The following is a 16854-nucleotide window of genomic DNA, read 5'->3' as shown; positions in this document are numbered from 1 at the left end:
CTTAAATGTAAGATCTGAAACCATAAAATTCCTAGAAGAAAATATAGGAAGAAACTTCACAGACATTACCCAGAGTAAGATTTTTACTGATATATCCCCTTGCACGAGGGAAGTAAGAGAAAAAATAAACATGTGGGATTACATCAAACTAAAAAGTTTTTTTCACAGCAAAGGAAACCATTAATAAAACAAAAAGGGATCCTACTGAATGGGAAAATATATTTGCCAATGATATATCTGATAAGAGGTTAATACCACAAATTTATAAAAAAATACTTAACTCAACTCCAAAAAAACAAACAACCCAATTAAAAAATGGGCAGAGGACATGAAGAGACATTTTTCTAAAAAGGACATACAGATGGCAAACAGACATATGAAGAAATGCTCAACCTCACTAACCATCAGAGAAATGCAAATCAAAACCACAATGAGATACCACCTCACCCCAGTCAAAATGGCTATTATCAATAAATCAACAAACAACAAGTGCTGGTGCGGATGTGGAGAAAAGGGAACACTTGTGCACTGTTGGTGGATTGCAGATTGGTGCAGCCACTATGGAAAACAGTTTGGAAGTATCTCAAAAATCTGAAAATGGAACTACCTTATGATCCAGCAATTCCACTCCTAGGTATCTATCCGGAGAAATCCAAAACTCCAATTCAAAAATCTTTATGCACTCCTATGTTTATTGCAGCACTATACACAATAGCCAAGACATGGAAACAACTGAAATGACCATCGGTAGATGACTGGATTAAGAAACTGTGGTACATTTATACAATGGAGTATTGCGCAGCCATAAAGAAGAAAGAATTCTTATCATTTGCAACAACATGGATGGACCTAGAGAACATTATGTTAAGTGAAATAAGTCAGACAGAGAAAGAAAATACCATATGATCTCACTTATATGCGGAATCTAAAGAAAAGAATAAGTGAATAAACTAATTAGAAACAGTTTTGGAGACATAGAGGAAAAACTGAGGGTTGCTACATGGGCCCGGGTTGGGGATAAGGGGGAAGGTGAGGGGATTAGAAAACAGTCGGTAACCACAAAATGGCCACGGGGTTACGAAAGTTAATTTGGGGAATGTAATCACTAATGTTGTAAAGATTTTGTAGGGTATCTGATGGACATGTGTCCCATTTGGGAGACCACCTCAGGGATGATGTAGATGCCTGATCTCTCCACTGTACACCTGAAGCTGAAGCTGAACAATAATGAATGCCAACTATAATTTATATATATATATATATATATATATATATATATATATATATATATATATATATATATGTATGTATATATGTATATACTTACAAGAAGCGGAGTACAGCGTTAGGAATAGAGACAGTGGAAATGCAATGGCTCTGTGCGATATCAGAGGGGTAGTGGAATGGGGGTGGGGGATTCACACAGTGTGAGGGATATAAAAGATAAATGTCTAAGTATTACTTTGTCTTGTGCACCTGAAACTAATAAAAACAAAATGATTGTTTAAAAATAAATAAATAATAAAAAATAGTAAAGTGAATGGAAAAAAAGAATTAAAATTCTATTTAGTTACTATTTTATATGGGATTATAAAGCAACAGATAATGACTGATCTAGTGGTTGAACTGTTGTAAAGGTTTCTCCCAAAATATAATTTCCCATCTATTCACAAGAAAATTAGGTTTTTTTCATGGTGCCTAAAAGTTGGAAGTTTTTCATTTTTTGCTTTTCTTTTAAAGTGTCTAAAGAGTGGTCTAACAGTGAGATAACCAATGGGGAAAACATATACCAACAGCTGTTTCTTCACCCAAAACACCTGCATTCATAGTCATATTCAGCAGCATGAAGTCAGAGTTTTGTAGGTTGAGAAACTGGTAGAAATTTCTACCAGACTCTATTTAAATTTAAAATTAAAGTAATAAAATAGTGATTAGAAGTGTTATCCTTTTTAATTGTTACATTTGGTTATCAATACTGTTTCCAGATGTCCATTCTACAATTAGTTCTTTCAACAGATGGCCATTGACACCTGCTCTGTGCCAAGCTCTGTTGAGGTCCCCAAAATACAGTAGTAAACAGAGTAGACAACTGACTCTTAGAGATTCTGTTCCACTGAGGGAAACAGATGATTGAACAAATTAAAAAATAAATATGTAATACAACATCAGGAAGTCATAAATTCAATGAAGAAAAAATACAACTGAGTAAAGGGATAGAGACTGAGTAATCAGCTTCCCAGATATTTGAGGGCCTTCTTTGAGAAGGTCACAGAATCAGTATAAAAGGGTGATGGGACACTTAACAACGTGAGGCACGGGACAGGCCTTTCTGCACATTTTAAGATTTAAATGTGGGCATCTCCTTTTTAACCTTCGGCCATTACCAGCCCCTCCCCACAGATATTGTTCTTTTAAAACTCTATTCAGGGTAGAAGTAAGTTAATATTTGCTGCGTAAAGGGGTGGCTTTTTTTAATGTGTTGTTGTTTTATTTTCCACATCTGGACAACGAAATACTATTTAGCCAAATATTTGTGAATTCTTTTTCATTTTATAAATATTGTTAAAATTCCAATGTGATTGATGCAACATTTGATCTTTTTACTTTTCCAAGAATTTGATAATAATCAATTCTCTGAAAGGAGACAGGCTTTTTCTTTCAAAGTTTTCAGAAATAGGATGCTTTGACAATTGTCTTGCTGTTTAATACAGATAAACTTAGTTTGACTTCAGAATTAATGATGAAAATATTCTCTGGTCTGTATTTATAAACACCCACCTTAAAAATTAGTCATTTGTAAGAACGGGTAAAGAGTCCCCAACTTTTCTTCCACCAAGGCCTCCTTTCTTCAGCCCTCATGGAGTCAATTGCTTTTCTTTCCTCAGGATTTTTTATTCTTTGAATTCAGAACTCTTCCCAGTAATTACATTGGGAGAACTTAAAAAGCAGCAATATGCTGTGTTAGATTCCACAGTGTTTTTGTAGCTTTCTTTTTTAAGTAAAATGGTTGGGGAACTTCTGAGCCTTTCTAGCTCTGCTTTTTAAAGGATTTTCCTGTTTCACACAGTGGCTGCTAGTCACGATGGATCAGTGTGGGCGGAGCTGGGATCAGAAGTTTAGGGGTAAGCTTGAGGGCTAAGGAATTCCAGCCCAATGGACCCTATGACGTCATGACAGAGATCAGAAACACTGCATATCTGAAAAGGCCTGTGCAAAGAAACCTGTTACTACTTTTGTCTGTTTCAATATCCATTCCCTTTCTGTTGGTGGTGCCTTGATTTTCCCTAGGGAACATCCCTTTTCCTCTGTGATTTCTCAGATTGAGTGGGACTAATAATACTCCCGGCATGACCAAATAAACTGGTGAGTTCCGAGCATTTGAGTGCCCTGCCTCAGGATGGGACCTGATCCAGATCAGCCCAATGAAATGTAATGCCAGGCCTTTGGCTGGCCCACGGGGAGAGAGAAGCTGTTCTTTCTGGGAATACTAAAATGGCATTATTTGAGTCTGGGGCTGCCGGAAGCTGATTTGCCACATCAATGGAGGAGAACCTGTTTGAAAAGGAATCTAATAAAATGAAAAGCACATTAGAGAGGTAAGGGATGGGGAACCAAGTTCTGTAACATTGTCTGGTTCTTGAATCCAGATAGTTCTGAAATCATTCGTACTCATGGACTGACTTCTCAGTTCGTTTGCAAATTGATCTGAGTTTATGTCACTTACAGCTGATTAGACACTAAAGGAAGACCTCAGGACTGGTAGGTAAGAAATCAGTCAAAACAGAATGGAACAAAAAGATCTAAGTAACCAATAGCTTGGGATGCACACGGCTGCATACTTTGAGATAATCATACCAGGAAACAAAAGCACCAACTGAATCCTGATCTTATGTAGGGACTGCTTCCTCTCTCGCCTCTTAATTTTTGCATGGCGGCTCTAAGGATATGGCTGTGTAGGACTTAGCTGTAGCTGAAGAGAGAACCTACAGAGCTACACATAATTTAGTATTGCCTGGAACAAAATATGAAGCACTAGGATGACTAGGAGAGTCTTTCCACCCTGAGCAGCTACAGGATCAGTAAAAAGATTTCAGGACAAGAGTGGAGTTTCTGCTAATTACTACATGTGGTCACCAATAAAGCATTCATGCTTTCTGAGCTTATTTTCCTCCTTGATGAAATAGAAGAAAGTTCTACTACTTAATCCTCACAGCAGTTCTGATGTTATTCAAACTGGGACACTTCTGAGAATAAAGAGGGAGTATTGATAATCACAAGGGACAGCCCGCCTCAATTAGGACTGTTCCAGGCAAATCAGGACCTGCGGGCGCACCCTTCCTGAGTCAGTCCTCCTGGGTTCTTCACACCTACCTTCTGCCTTTCGTCATCTTTAGAAAAAAGAGAGCATTCTAAACAGCTTGTCTTTCTTGCCTGTATACAGCTGACTGCGTCATGGTACCAGGCACTGCTTTTTATTCACCTTGTTTCATTGCATCTTCCCAGCAACCCTATGAGGTAAGAATAACTTAGAGATGAGAAACAGCCGTGGAGAGGTTGGATGCTCACACTTGCTGCCAGCAGAGCAGCAGTGGGCCGACCCTAGGGAACCTGGCCCTCAGAGGCCAAAACCTTCGCTCTTCTCACAGCACTCTGCTGACTCTTTGTCCTTCAGATATCTAGGTGGGAACAGCCAACCTCACTTTCCTCTGCATCATTTAAAGTCTGGGGGCTCATAATGTCCAATGAGATAGATAATGTTTTTTAAAAATCAGAGATTTACCTCATAGTCTTTCCACTGTGGCTTCTGAAAGCTGTGCTAATAAAAACCAAAGGGAGTTCTCCTTTACGTGTCAGTAGAGTCTGGGTGTCTGTGCTCAGAATGGAGAAACTGTGCCAGGTCTCCTGTGGTCTGAGCCCTGCCACCTGTCACAGAAGCTCCTAGAAGGGTGAAAATGAAAGTGAGGTCCCAGCTCCATCTTAAACAGTCCCTGGACGTGGTGGTGAACTGGTGAGTTTGACACCCAGACTGGAACATTTCACCACCCTCCTCTCCCATTCCACAAATTTATTTTCGGTAATCATCCTGTAATAATCAGTAATAATTATTTTTTTTTCTTAACTTGTTCTTTAGTTTTCAAATAAACATCAATTTTAAAAAGAAGAAAAATTATACTTTTAATGATCCTGTTTAAGCTTGAAAAATACTTCATGTATTAAAAATTTGTGCATAAAAAACAAAAATATTACAACTTGCAGTTCACACAAATAAAGATCCCAAGATTCTGTCCCAAAGAGTGATAGAATTGAAGCAATTCAGTTCCTTTGCCTTCACAATTACTGTGCTATTCTCATTGCTGTTGAATGTGTGATTTTAAAGCAGGAATGCATGATACCACCGCACCACACAGACTAGGAGCATGAACTTACAAGCACTCACCTGGGTCTGTGTGAGTTGGAAGCTGACTACGTACCTGGACATTTTCCAAAATAATTTTCATGTCAGATTTAATGTTTATTAAAGGATAGGTAATAAAACTGTGCTAATTTGAAACTTATACATGTATTATACAATTCAGTGGTTACCACAACAATTATTTAGAATGTAGACTAAGAAAATATTTTTTTCAGGGAGGAGTATTTTACCACTGATATGATTTAGAAATGTGTTGAATGGTGATAATGATAGCAGACTGGATAACTATTGTTTTCAGATTCTCTACAGTCAGTGTGGTTCCGTGTTGGCTAGACCAGAGCTTCCCATGGCCCTGAACGTGGGGCCCCACCGCCTAGGAGAAATGAAGGTCAGTGTTCAAAAATATTTATGTAATCCTGCTCACCCCAATTTTGTCCATCAAATGTCATCTGTCATAAAGAAATGGATATTGGGGAAAAAAATCACAATTTTTGACAGATTTTGAGAGAGGTTTGCCATAAAATATTCTTGTTGAACCCTTGATGCCACAGGCTGATGACCTGGATTTGTCCCCGTTGATACTCCACTCCCAAGGAGCAGGGCAATAGCCCCGTTTACATACCTGTCACCACATATGTTTAATCAAAACACTGAATTTTGAACTAGAGTTGATCTGAAATGTCACATATAGACCAACTGATTAGTGACCCTTCACTTCTCTATATAATTGACAGTAAAGACTTGTAGATGGTCTGTCTGCTTGATTTATAGCTACCCAAAGGTTTTCATCAGCATTCAGAAGTTCAGTTTGATTACCTCAAATCAGCCTGAATTTGAACTTCAGCTAAAAGTGCTGAGGCAGTGCGTTTTTTTGATCTTGTCCTTAGAAAACTATGAAATAGAACTAATGACATGGTTTCCCTTATTGGAGAAATTCTGTTCTCAGTGGCCTTGCTAAAAAGTTTGCCTCCCAAGCTATGGTATTTCAGGAGGAGAATAAAGAGCCACCGCTGTGTGCATAAGAGCTGCAAAGGAAATATGCCAAGGAGAAAAAGACAAGACGTGCTCAGGCAGCATTTACAAGGTGATGGCAGCACAGGAGAAAAATGTAAGAAACGTAGAGCTGAGAGAGAGTAGAAGAAAAACGTGAAATGTGGGAAAGCAACAGTAGTAATAACAACAAACATACTAAATTGGAAACTAGAAACAGTGTATGAAGCCTATGAATAAAGCTGGTGAAGCTCCAAAGATGGAAACCATCCCAACCAGTGAAAGTGGAACCACAACAGATATTTCACATGACGACTCAGAACCAGATAACTGACCAAGACAGCAGACCAAGTGAGAGGTAGAGAAGCAACCCAGACCTGGTCCTTTCGGGCTCCTGAACTTGACTCCATACCTTGTGTCAGAATAATCAGTGACCAAAGGAAATTATCTTTAAGTACAGAGGTAGGGATATACTTAATTTTATATTTGGCTGCATATGTTTAAGGTCTTAATACTTCTATAATCAAAATTATAATGTATTAGATTCAACCATTTGAAATTGCCAATATGCACTATTTTTTTTTTTGTTTTACCTATAAAAATTGTAATGTAATATGGTTCAGACTAATAGATATGCAGATCTTCTCAAGCAAACTTTCAGTTCTGTTTTAAAGTCCGTGTTGGAGACCAAGGAGAACTTTGGCTGTTAACAAAGATTTCAACATTCTCCCGGAGTTTGTGATTTATGAATTTGGTGCCATCTCGGGAAGTGATAATCCTTGAAGTGTTCAGCCTGCCCCTTCCCTGGATGTGAGAAGAAGCTGGGGAAAAAGAGAAGTTCTAGAATTATGTAGACTGAGGGAGGTGGTGTAGCTTCTGTACCTGTTTATTTCTTTTTATTGCTTTGCTTATTATTTCAAACTCATTTGACTTTGGGTTCCAGATTTGTTTCTCTCTTTGTAAACTATATTTTGAAATGATTATCTGGCCCATCTGTTTGCTTCTCTTAAATGAAATGTAAAAGGCTTTTGTTTTAAATTTCAGGTGCTTTAGGTTTGACTCTACTATTCATCTTCTAAGGCAGTTTGGCCATGGTGGTGAATATTTTGCTTCCAAGAATAGAGAAGCCTTGCTGTTGAGAATCTTTTTCTTTAAATGAATGTGCATTTTAGTACAAAAACAATTCTCAGGTTTTAATAGGTTGATTTGCTTGCCTCTGATTTTATGTTGTCTTTTCTCTCTCTCTCATTCTTTCCTGTCCTATCCCCCTATATTTATGCTACTATCATATTTCTTTTCATTATCCCATCCCCTCTACAAGGAACCCAAGATAAGCCACTATTTCTTTCTCAAGAAAGCAAGGAAGGAAGGAAGGAAGGAAGGAAGGAAGGAAGGAAGGAAGGAAGGAAGGAAGGAAGGAAGGAAGGAAGGAAGAAAGAAAGGATGCCTATAGGATCACATTGATTCCCGTAGGCCCATGGGCCCTTTGCATAAATGATCATGGTGCATTAGGTAATGACCCTTCATTGACCAATCAATAATATTGAGTGCCTAATTTGTGCAGAATACTATACATAGAATAACGTGGGTAATGATGAGAACACATTTCATAAGAGACATTGAAATATTCACAGACATAGATTTTCTTGGCAATTATGATTTTGAGATCCATTTATAATGGACACATATTTGGAATGGAATAAAGCTGGAGACTCTCACAAAAGTTTGATGCATACCTTTTTGATGAATCTGACCATTGTGATGCTTGCCATTTATCTGTGTATCCATCCACTGTGTACCACTGGTGGTGCAATACTATGTAAGGTATGCAGGTAACAGGTAGACAGTTGTTCTGGGGATGGTGAAAGTCCTGCCTTACCAAACATTCTCTCCTTCCCATCACCTCTATCATACTACTAAAACGTTTTCTTCTTGAGGACTACCTTAAAGGTACATTTTTTTCCATGTAATATTTTGTTAACTGGGACAGGATGCTTCTTATCTAGCCACACATTAGAAAAAGGAGCCGATCCTATCTTCACACAGCAGAAAACAAGGTTGCAAGCAATTGTGACACAGGACCGTTTTACTTTGACGTAATACAAGTGGTTTGGAAAAGAGCTAAAAGAAAAATCATCTTGAATAGCCCTAGGGAAGGAAAAGAATGCTGGGTCTCTCAACAAATAGTGCTACTGAAAAGAAGGAACAGATGCCAAAGAAGGGAACTGAAGAAACGTCACGAAGCATTCACTCTTGTCGCAATTTAGCTTTTGCCCAACCTGAGTAGGGAAGTTCCTGTGAGCAGCAGAGCAATTTGTTTGAGAGTCTCGGAAAGAAAGCATTTAGCAGCCTCCTAGTTGGGCAGGCTCATGTAGAGCGCGCAGCTCATCTGGGTTTGTCTGGGACTTCCTTGGTTTTAACATTGAATGTCCCACATCCCTGGAATTTCCTCAGTCCCAGGTACACCGGGATTGTTGGTCTTTCTAGCTCATACGCCAAATACTGAAAACACCGCCATCTGATTCATAAATAATTCTGCTAGGAAATCTGCATAAAAGTCATCATTATACGGGCTAGGGCAAATAGTGTGGTTCAAATGCAAATCATTTATTTCTTCCTGCATTTGCCAGAATTTCTGGACCATCTTTATAGAAGGTTATACTGTCCCTTGTTTTTCCTTAGCACTAGCCTCACCTTTTCTCATTCCCTATAATTGTTTTCCTTTTCAACAGTAGAAATCAATTCACTTTAGGAATATCACCTCCTAAAATTATTGTTTGGTGCTATGTGAGAAGATTCTCTAAAGGCTCTAATAGGAGTTGTGAAGCTGAGAGATTTCAGAGGTGTCATTCTCACTAGAATTCAACAGTGGCCACCTGTTTCTACATGGAGATAAGTGTGAAGTGTGGTGGTGATTTCAGGAACGCCAGGTCCTTGGTCCTGAGAGATAAGTAGTTAATGATTTTTTTCATTGGAGGCCTCAAATATTCCAAGATGTGCAACGCTTATAAAATGTGTGCTTGCCTTTGTCTGGACAAGTCTTCGTTTAACGATAGTTTATGGAAAGACATTAAGCTATAGTTATAATCCTGTATGTTGGTGAGAATCTATGGCAACACCATAAAATCATTTATAAACTTCATAACTGGAGAATGTTTTCCAAAAGTTTTAAAATAAGATTAAATAATTCACTAAAATAAGTCACCTAGGTGAAATCTATGGCATTCTACTACCTGAAGATATTTGTAATAATGTTTCATCCCATGCTAATTCTTTGCTACAAGATAGTCATATTCTTATGTCCTTGATAAGGAAAACAATGAGAACATTTATAAATTAGGGTTTTGTTCGTAAAGTCAACTTTCCACTGACTTGATTAACAGTGGAGAGAAAATGTATTGCTTTCTTTTCCTTTAAGCTGAATCACAGTTAAAACAAAAATTGACCAAAAGTGGTACAAAACTCAACTAAAAGTGCAACCAATGTTTAGAATACAATTACTATTGAATTGAGGTCATCCCAAAGTGGAAAATCAATACGAGGACATTAGTTTAGGAACATTAAACTTTACATAAACTGTTAGTGGGGGCAGGAGGAGGGACAAGCCTGAAGGTTTTAATCCGCAAAATAGTCTACTATTTTTGGTGTTCTTAGTTAAGTGCTCTTTCATTTAAGTTTTGAACAGCAAGAATCTTAATAACTAAAGTTTACTGTGTTTTGTGTGAAGTAGGTAAAGTTTACTGGTTTCTTCACATGTAAAAATCTCATTTAAGTCACCCAACAATTGTATGCGGTAGGTACAGTGATAATTCCCGCACATTTACATCTTGAAGTCTAGGAGGTACCTACGAAGGAATGCATCATGTGGCCCACACCTTCTGAATCAGGGTCTCTGGAGGTGGATCCAGGATCCTCATTTTTAACAAGTTCCCAGATAATTTTTATACCCGCAAAATAAAATACATATCTAATAATTAACAGTCTGCTATTACCATCAATAGTATTATTACTCTTTTAGTGACTTTCCTGAAATAGCCAGTACCCTGCCCTCATTTTTAGCCAGAGCAGGCACAATAATTTCCCAAATTAGTCTGTGGTGTACAAGACTTTCTGAACACAAGAGGGAATTTATCTTAATAGCACTCATATAAAACATATGAATGTATCTAGGAAGCAAGTTAAACCTCCCTAGACTACTAATGCAAATACCTTGAAAATTTTAGTGACCATTAAGGTAATACAGCCTTTTGTCTGTGTTCTTCACATATTTTGTAATAGTGAAGAGTGGTTGCAGTCAGGAGCCAGCGGGAGCTGGGGAGAGAGAGAAAGTCCATTTTGATTCACGGTCTCCTAGAAATGCCCTTCCTGGTGAGTTCACAAAGAAGTAGACACTGAATTGCATGAATATCTTTGTAAAAATATCACCCCGGAGGTTTATTTAAAGGCAAGAAACACATGGTACTAAGGAGAGCGTAAGAGTAGATGCAATGGAGAACTGGTTGCTGTAAGGTCGGAGAGTTGGGGCAGAAAGAAATGCTCCTTCATGTCGTATGGACAAGTAGAGCAAGTATTTTGAAACCAGGGCTTTGACAAAGATTTCACAGTGTGGACTAGATTTCTCTTCAAAAAGACTGAAATAAGTGTTTACTTGCCTCCCCCCGCCCCCCACCCCAAACATATATTTACTGTCATGTAAGTCTGAGCTGCCAAACCTGAGTTTCTGGATGTACCAGTGAGGGCAAAGTGCATTTTGGTCAACATGGCCTATTAGGAATTGCCATCTCTCCTTTTATCGCTTTCCCTATCCACTGCCTACCTGCCCCTCTCCTTTCTCCTTCCTCCTGGGAACCTGTTCTCTCTCTCTCTCTCTCTCTCTCTCTCTCTCTCTCTCTCTCTCTCTCTCTCTCTCTCTCTCTGTCTCTCTCATTCATCTCTCTGAATCTTACTCTTTCTCCAGTCTCATGTCCATTCCCCATGTCATGTTCCCAGCCCACAGTAATTTCTCCTTTTCCTGATTTCTCATATTACCAATTGTCTGGGCCAAAGACTTTGGCTCATAGATATTCTAACTCACATTGTTGTCCAATTGTGTTTTACATATGAGGTCTGACAATTAAGTTTGCAAACTCATCCTGGAAAAAGTGCTACATACCTAATGGCTGAATATCACTACAGTCTCCTTCGAAGTACTCCCCTTGGGAAGCTATGCACCAATGCCAGCTCCTAGTCCACCCTTCAAAGCAATTTTGGAACTTTTTTTCTGGAATGTCTGTTGTCAGAGTTGTCATCATATTACCCTTGATGTCCTGAATCTCATCAAAATGTCTTCCTTTCAATATTTCCTTTATCTTCGGGTAAAGAAAAAAGTCATTGGAGGCCAGATCAGGTGACTAGGGCAGGTGTTCCAATACAGTTATTTGTTTACTGGCTAAAAATTCCCTCACAAACTGTGCCATGTGAGCTGGTACAATGTCATGATGCAAGAGCCACGAATTGTTGGCGAAAAATTCAGGTCATCTAACTTTTTCACGCAGCCTTTTCAGCACTTCCAAATAGTAAACTTGGTTAACTGTTTGTCCAGTTATCATAATGAATAATCCCTGTGATAGCAAAAAATCCCTCTGATATCATTGCAACAAGTTCGCAAACTTAATTGCCAGACCGCGTATAAATCCAGTTCCTTCAACTAGATCCTAAATGTATGAGACCCAGAAAGAGAACATACATTGCTTTTTTATTTCCAACAGGGTACACTACCAGTGTTCAATAAATATGTGGGGTTTTGAATCACATTGAATTTTTTTCCATTTTCCTAGTCAAATGTATCTCATTCATTGTTCTTGCCCAGCCATGCTAATTTTCATCTGTGACTCCTTTAATAGGCTAAGGGAGAAAAAAAAAGAGTTAGCAATCACAGTCCAGTTATTCATTTATGGAAGGCAAAGTGTTGAAGAATATTATTAACTCTACTAAAGAATTTAAAAATAACTAACAAACTGAATTTCGTCTGAAAATTTACTGAGTTCATACAAGAAAAGTGAAGACGGTTATATTTCAACTCATGTTGACCAGTTGAACGGTAATAGCAATCCGTCGGTAGATAGAGCCCACATACTACTTAGAGAAACTACCTGACAGTCAATATAAATTTCAACTCTACAAGTATCCATTGAAAACATGTCTATGTAGAAATAACATCAATTTATAAAAATGCCTTTCCTACTTAATTGGATCATTGCTTATGTTTGACACGAAGACTTTTTACGTAATTGTTAGACGTTGCTTTCTGACATTGGTTCTATTGCTAAACATGATCTGTAGGATTCTTCCAATTATAACCAAGTCATTCTTTCTAATAACAATGAAACTTTACCAAAGGAGAGTAAAATCTCATGGATAGTGATAAAGGCCAAAGGACAAGTAACCAGCATGCTTTAGGTGATCTTACTTAGTGAGTACAAGGTCTCAGTAGAAAACAGGTATTTGATAAACATTTGAAATATATGAAAGCAGGTTTGTACCTGTTTTCATCCCCAGTGTAATGAAGAAAGCATGAGCTGTGGAGTAGGAGAGCTTTACTTCAAACTCCATTTCTCGACTTTCTAGCTGTGAGACCTAGGACAAGAGGCTTAATGCATTTGAATATTAATTTCCTCATCTGCAAAACATATGTAACAATATTTCACTGGGTGTTTGAAAGTAATAAGAAACATATGTAAATATTTGGCAAAAAAATAAATTGCAGGTCCTCTTTGAATGATAGCGTTTGTACCTCAGTTTTCCATATCACACATGATGGGATTAATGTGGACAGTATAAAACAAAGATAATTAAAATTTATAATCTGAGACTCAGATCAAGAATTGTGACTTAAAGGTTAAGAATGAGTTTATGAATTAATCTGAAAAATGATGCTTCTCTATGTGTCTGTCACCAAGGCAACTAACAGCAGTTTCCTCTATGGATACCGGCCACTGTGAGTACCTAGTCCTGTAACGCAGGCCAACAATGAGGTGGCTGAGGGCCGCGAGGGGCCCATGTGTGCTTACCTGTGTGAGTACCTGATGGAACGTGCAGTCCCCACATTGTGCAGCAGGGGTCCAGAATCAGCCCCAAACCAGCCACAGCCAGGCACCTGCTGCCTGGAAGTCAGAATTGTCCCCGAGTGGTGGGATAGCCAGAGAAGAAACTAGAATTCCTCACAATGACATCTAGCCACGGTTCACCCTTTCTCTAGCATTTACTGTGTGCTGGCACTGTACTTTACAGTAATTATCTCATTTATTCCTCCCAAGAACCCTGTAGTAGGCATTACTAGCATCTTCAACTTACAGAGGAATAAATTGAAGCCCAGAGAGGTTGCGTAACTGGCCCTAAGGCACACACCTAAGAAAACTACCAGTGTCGAGCCCAGGCCATCTGACTCCACAGGCTGCTCTCTTAAATCCTTCTGAAAACAAAACACATCTAGATAAACTTACAAGAACACCAAAGGGGGTGCCTCTTGGATCTGGGATGGGGAGATCGATGTATGAAAGGAAGGGCAGTTCGGTCAGACTGCCCTGTGTAATTTCGTCAGTCTGGTATGCTCCTAAATGGCGTGGAATCTGCCCCCAGAAGAATGCTGGATGAGAACGTCTCATGATAAGAATGTCTGTGTGCTCTGTGTGTCCCAGGGACAGGGTGGGTTGTCTATTTCCAGGGCCTGGGGGCTGCTCAACCCGACTTGACCCACATAAGTGCCAGACGTGGGAGCGCAGGTGCAAGATCAACTGGTCTGTTTCTTGGGTGGAATTTTCCTGCTTAAAAAAAAAAAAGGCAGGAAAACAACAGCTTCCTATGACCTCATTCTGCTTAAAATTCCTGGATATGTCTCTATTTCTCCTCTGGTTCCAGAATTTTTCTTACTTACATTTAGGCTAAATTCAGCTTCTTTAAAAGGAAACAAGTGTCAACTTCATAAAGAACTGGTGTTGATTTTTTTTTTTTTCCTCCCCAGAACATTTTGCACTACAGAGCCAAAGCATCTTATTTAATTGATCCCGGATTCAGATTTTCACCAGATGGTCAACTTTTCCTGAGGCGGTGGCTCATGGACTTTCTGCATTAGAACATCTGGGCATAGTGCTTAAAGGCAGTCATTGATTTATCAAAGCTATTTACTGAGTATATACTATGCGATAGGCATTATTGTGGTACTTTCCCCACACCTCTGAATTAGCGTCTCTGGAAGTAGGGACAGAAATCCTCATTTTAAACAATATCTCAGATCATTTTTATGCCCTCAAAATTTTGAAGACCACTGACCTATATCATGAACTCTTCCAATGCAGAGCATGGGGTTTACATAACTTTGTTTCTCGTAAATTGCCTGGCGTGATGGTATTAAGGTATGCTTGGTTATGATTCAATGAGGAAATGACTTTCCAAACTCACTGCTTGGAGTGACTAAGGAAGATCAAACCTATCATTTATTTTTGCTCATATTTTTAATTTTCTGGTTCTCAGCCTAGCTGCTCAGACACCTGTAAGTCAAGAATTTGTTTATTTCAGAGTTTTGATTTTTTTTTTTTTTTTGGCCCAGGAGTGTATAAATCTTTGGATTATGTGTTTCTTTACTGGGATATTCTCAAAGTCCACTTTGCTTTTTTTATTATAAAATCAAAGATTGTCAAGTTTGAGTAGACTTTACAAGATAAGTATGTCAACCATTCATCAAGTACGTAAATTCTCCCCACAGTATACTCTCTGTATTAAAGCAGAGTAACTGCTGTAACAAACAGCCTGAACATATCATTGGCTTTATCACAAGGAAGTTTATTTCTCACTTATGTTTTATTCCGATGCAGATTAGCAGGATGAGGCTGTGTCATTCAGCAACTCAGGTTTCTTCCATCTTGTGGTTCTGTTTCCCTCTAGATAAAATAACCAAGGTCTCAAGATAACCCTTTCAGTCAGCAGATGGGGCGAGAAGGTGGCAATCACATACAGAGATAAAGTGCAGCCTGGATATGACGTCTTCCACTTTCATTCACATTTCATCAGCCAGAACTCAGCCACTGGCCCACACCTACCTGCAGAGGAGATTGGCACACGCAGTTGAAACATATGGCCATATATGCTCTTTGCCTTAGCCTCCAAGGGTTTATAGGGCTTCCCCACAATTCTTCTAGTGAGAGGGAACTCACTACTTTTTGGGTAAGATAACCTATCATCTTTAAACATCCCAGACAGTTAGAGTTCTTCTTTATATAGTTGAGGTGTATGTTACTGCACTGGCAAGATAGCACAGTACTTAGGAACGTGGGCTCTGGAGCCAGACTGCTTGGGTTTGTGTTATGGGAGTCTCGGTTCTTCTTGCCCAAGCAGTGAAGAATCAAAAGTCAATAAGCGAAGAGTATGCAAGCATGGTTTATTAGTGATACATTCTCAGGGAAGAGAATGGGCCTAGCCAAGGTGGGAGGGAGAGAGAGAGGGAGAGGTAGAGAGAGAAGGAGAAGGAGAAAGAGTGTGAGGGAGTTACGTATTTATTTAGCAGGGAAAAGGTGGTGCGCACTCTTCCATGGGAGGGCGTGACCTCCTGAGATGGATGGAGGTCTGTTGACTCAGATCCTTATCTTGCTCCAGACCACCTCTTGTCATCTGTTTTTGCAAAAACAGATACATGGCTGGAGGCAGTTAATCAAAGCTATTAATATTTATGAGCTTTTTCTGCAGGCACTATGGACCCCCTCCCACCCCTCGTCCTTCTACATTTTCTAACTTCTACCTAACATTTGTATCCTAACTCCATCAACTTCATTTCTCAGAGTCTGTTTCCTCATAAGATAATCTATGTATTGCTTGACTTGCGCCTAATATGTAATAAATTCTCAACAGATGTTAGTTGTTAATATGTGGTATATTGGTCCTCGTTCTCCCCCTTGTCCTCACAGAGATACAGCCTCATCCTGCGATATCTTAAGGTGGCCTCATTTAGCATTCCTTTTCTATCCCGGCCACTCAGATTGTGACCCAGTGTTTCTACAGCCCTTTGAAAAGTGCGGCACTCTTACCAGAATATAAGATTCTAGTATGCTCTGACCAGGACAGAGAGCAGCAAAACTATAACTCCGTTATTGTTAACTGCTATACATCTATTGCTCACTCAGGTAGCCTATGATCACATTAGCTTTTTCTACCACCACCTCACCCAGCTGATACATATTGATCATATTTTCTACTAAAATTAATAAAATGTTATATAAATGTTATCTTTTTCATGGCTGTAGGGTTTTTTGGTTTCAAGAGAAGATTCTTATATTTATATCTACAAATTTTTAGTATATTCTATTTGATCGTGCATTTTTCATCTAAAAGGAAGAGTTACTGCACCCTTGGGGCTCTTCTGTGACCTAATAAGGTTAATCCAGTTTACTTGACACACAAGAAAGTGAGTAAGACTCACCTGT

The 16854-nt window shown here is 38.9% G+C and overlaps 1 long non-coding RNA gene across 2 annotated transcripts in view; it reads left to right on the top strand.

Moving 5' to 3' along the window:
- Window positions 1–16604, top strand: part of LOC141570067 (uncharacterized) — a 66616-nt gene extending 50012 nt beyond the window's left edge. For both annotated transcript variants that reach the window (XR_016022475.1, XR_016022476.1), the window contains exon 4: window positions 5712–16604. This is a non-coding gene — a long non-coding RNA (uncharacterized LOC141570067). The remainder of the gene's footprint in view (window positions 1–5711) is intronic.
- The last annotated feature ends 250 nt before the right edge of the window (window positions 16605–16854 follow it).

Source organism: Rhinolophus sinicus, chromosome 1, assembly GCF_057876585.1.
Source record: "Rhinolophus sinicus isolate RSI-liver-muscle chromosome 1, RSI-T2T, whole genome shotgun sequence".
Lineage (NCBI taxonomy): Eukaryota > Metazoa > Chordata > Mammalia > Chiroptera > Rhinolophidae > Rhinolophus > Rhinolophus sinicus.
Note: the sequence above shows the minus strand (reverse complement) of the source record. Positions and strands in the feature narration are given on the sequence as shown.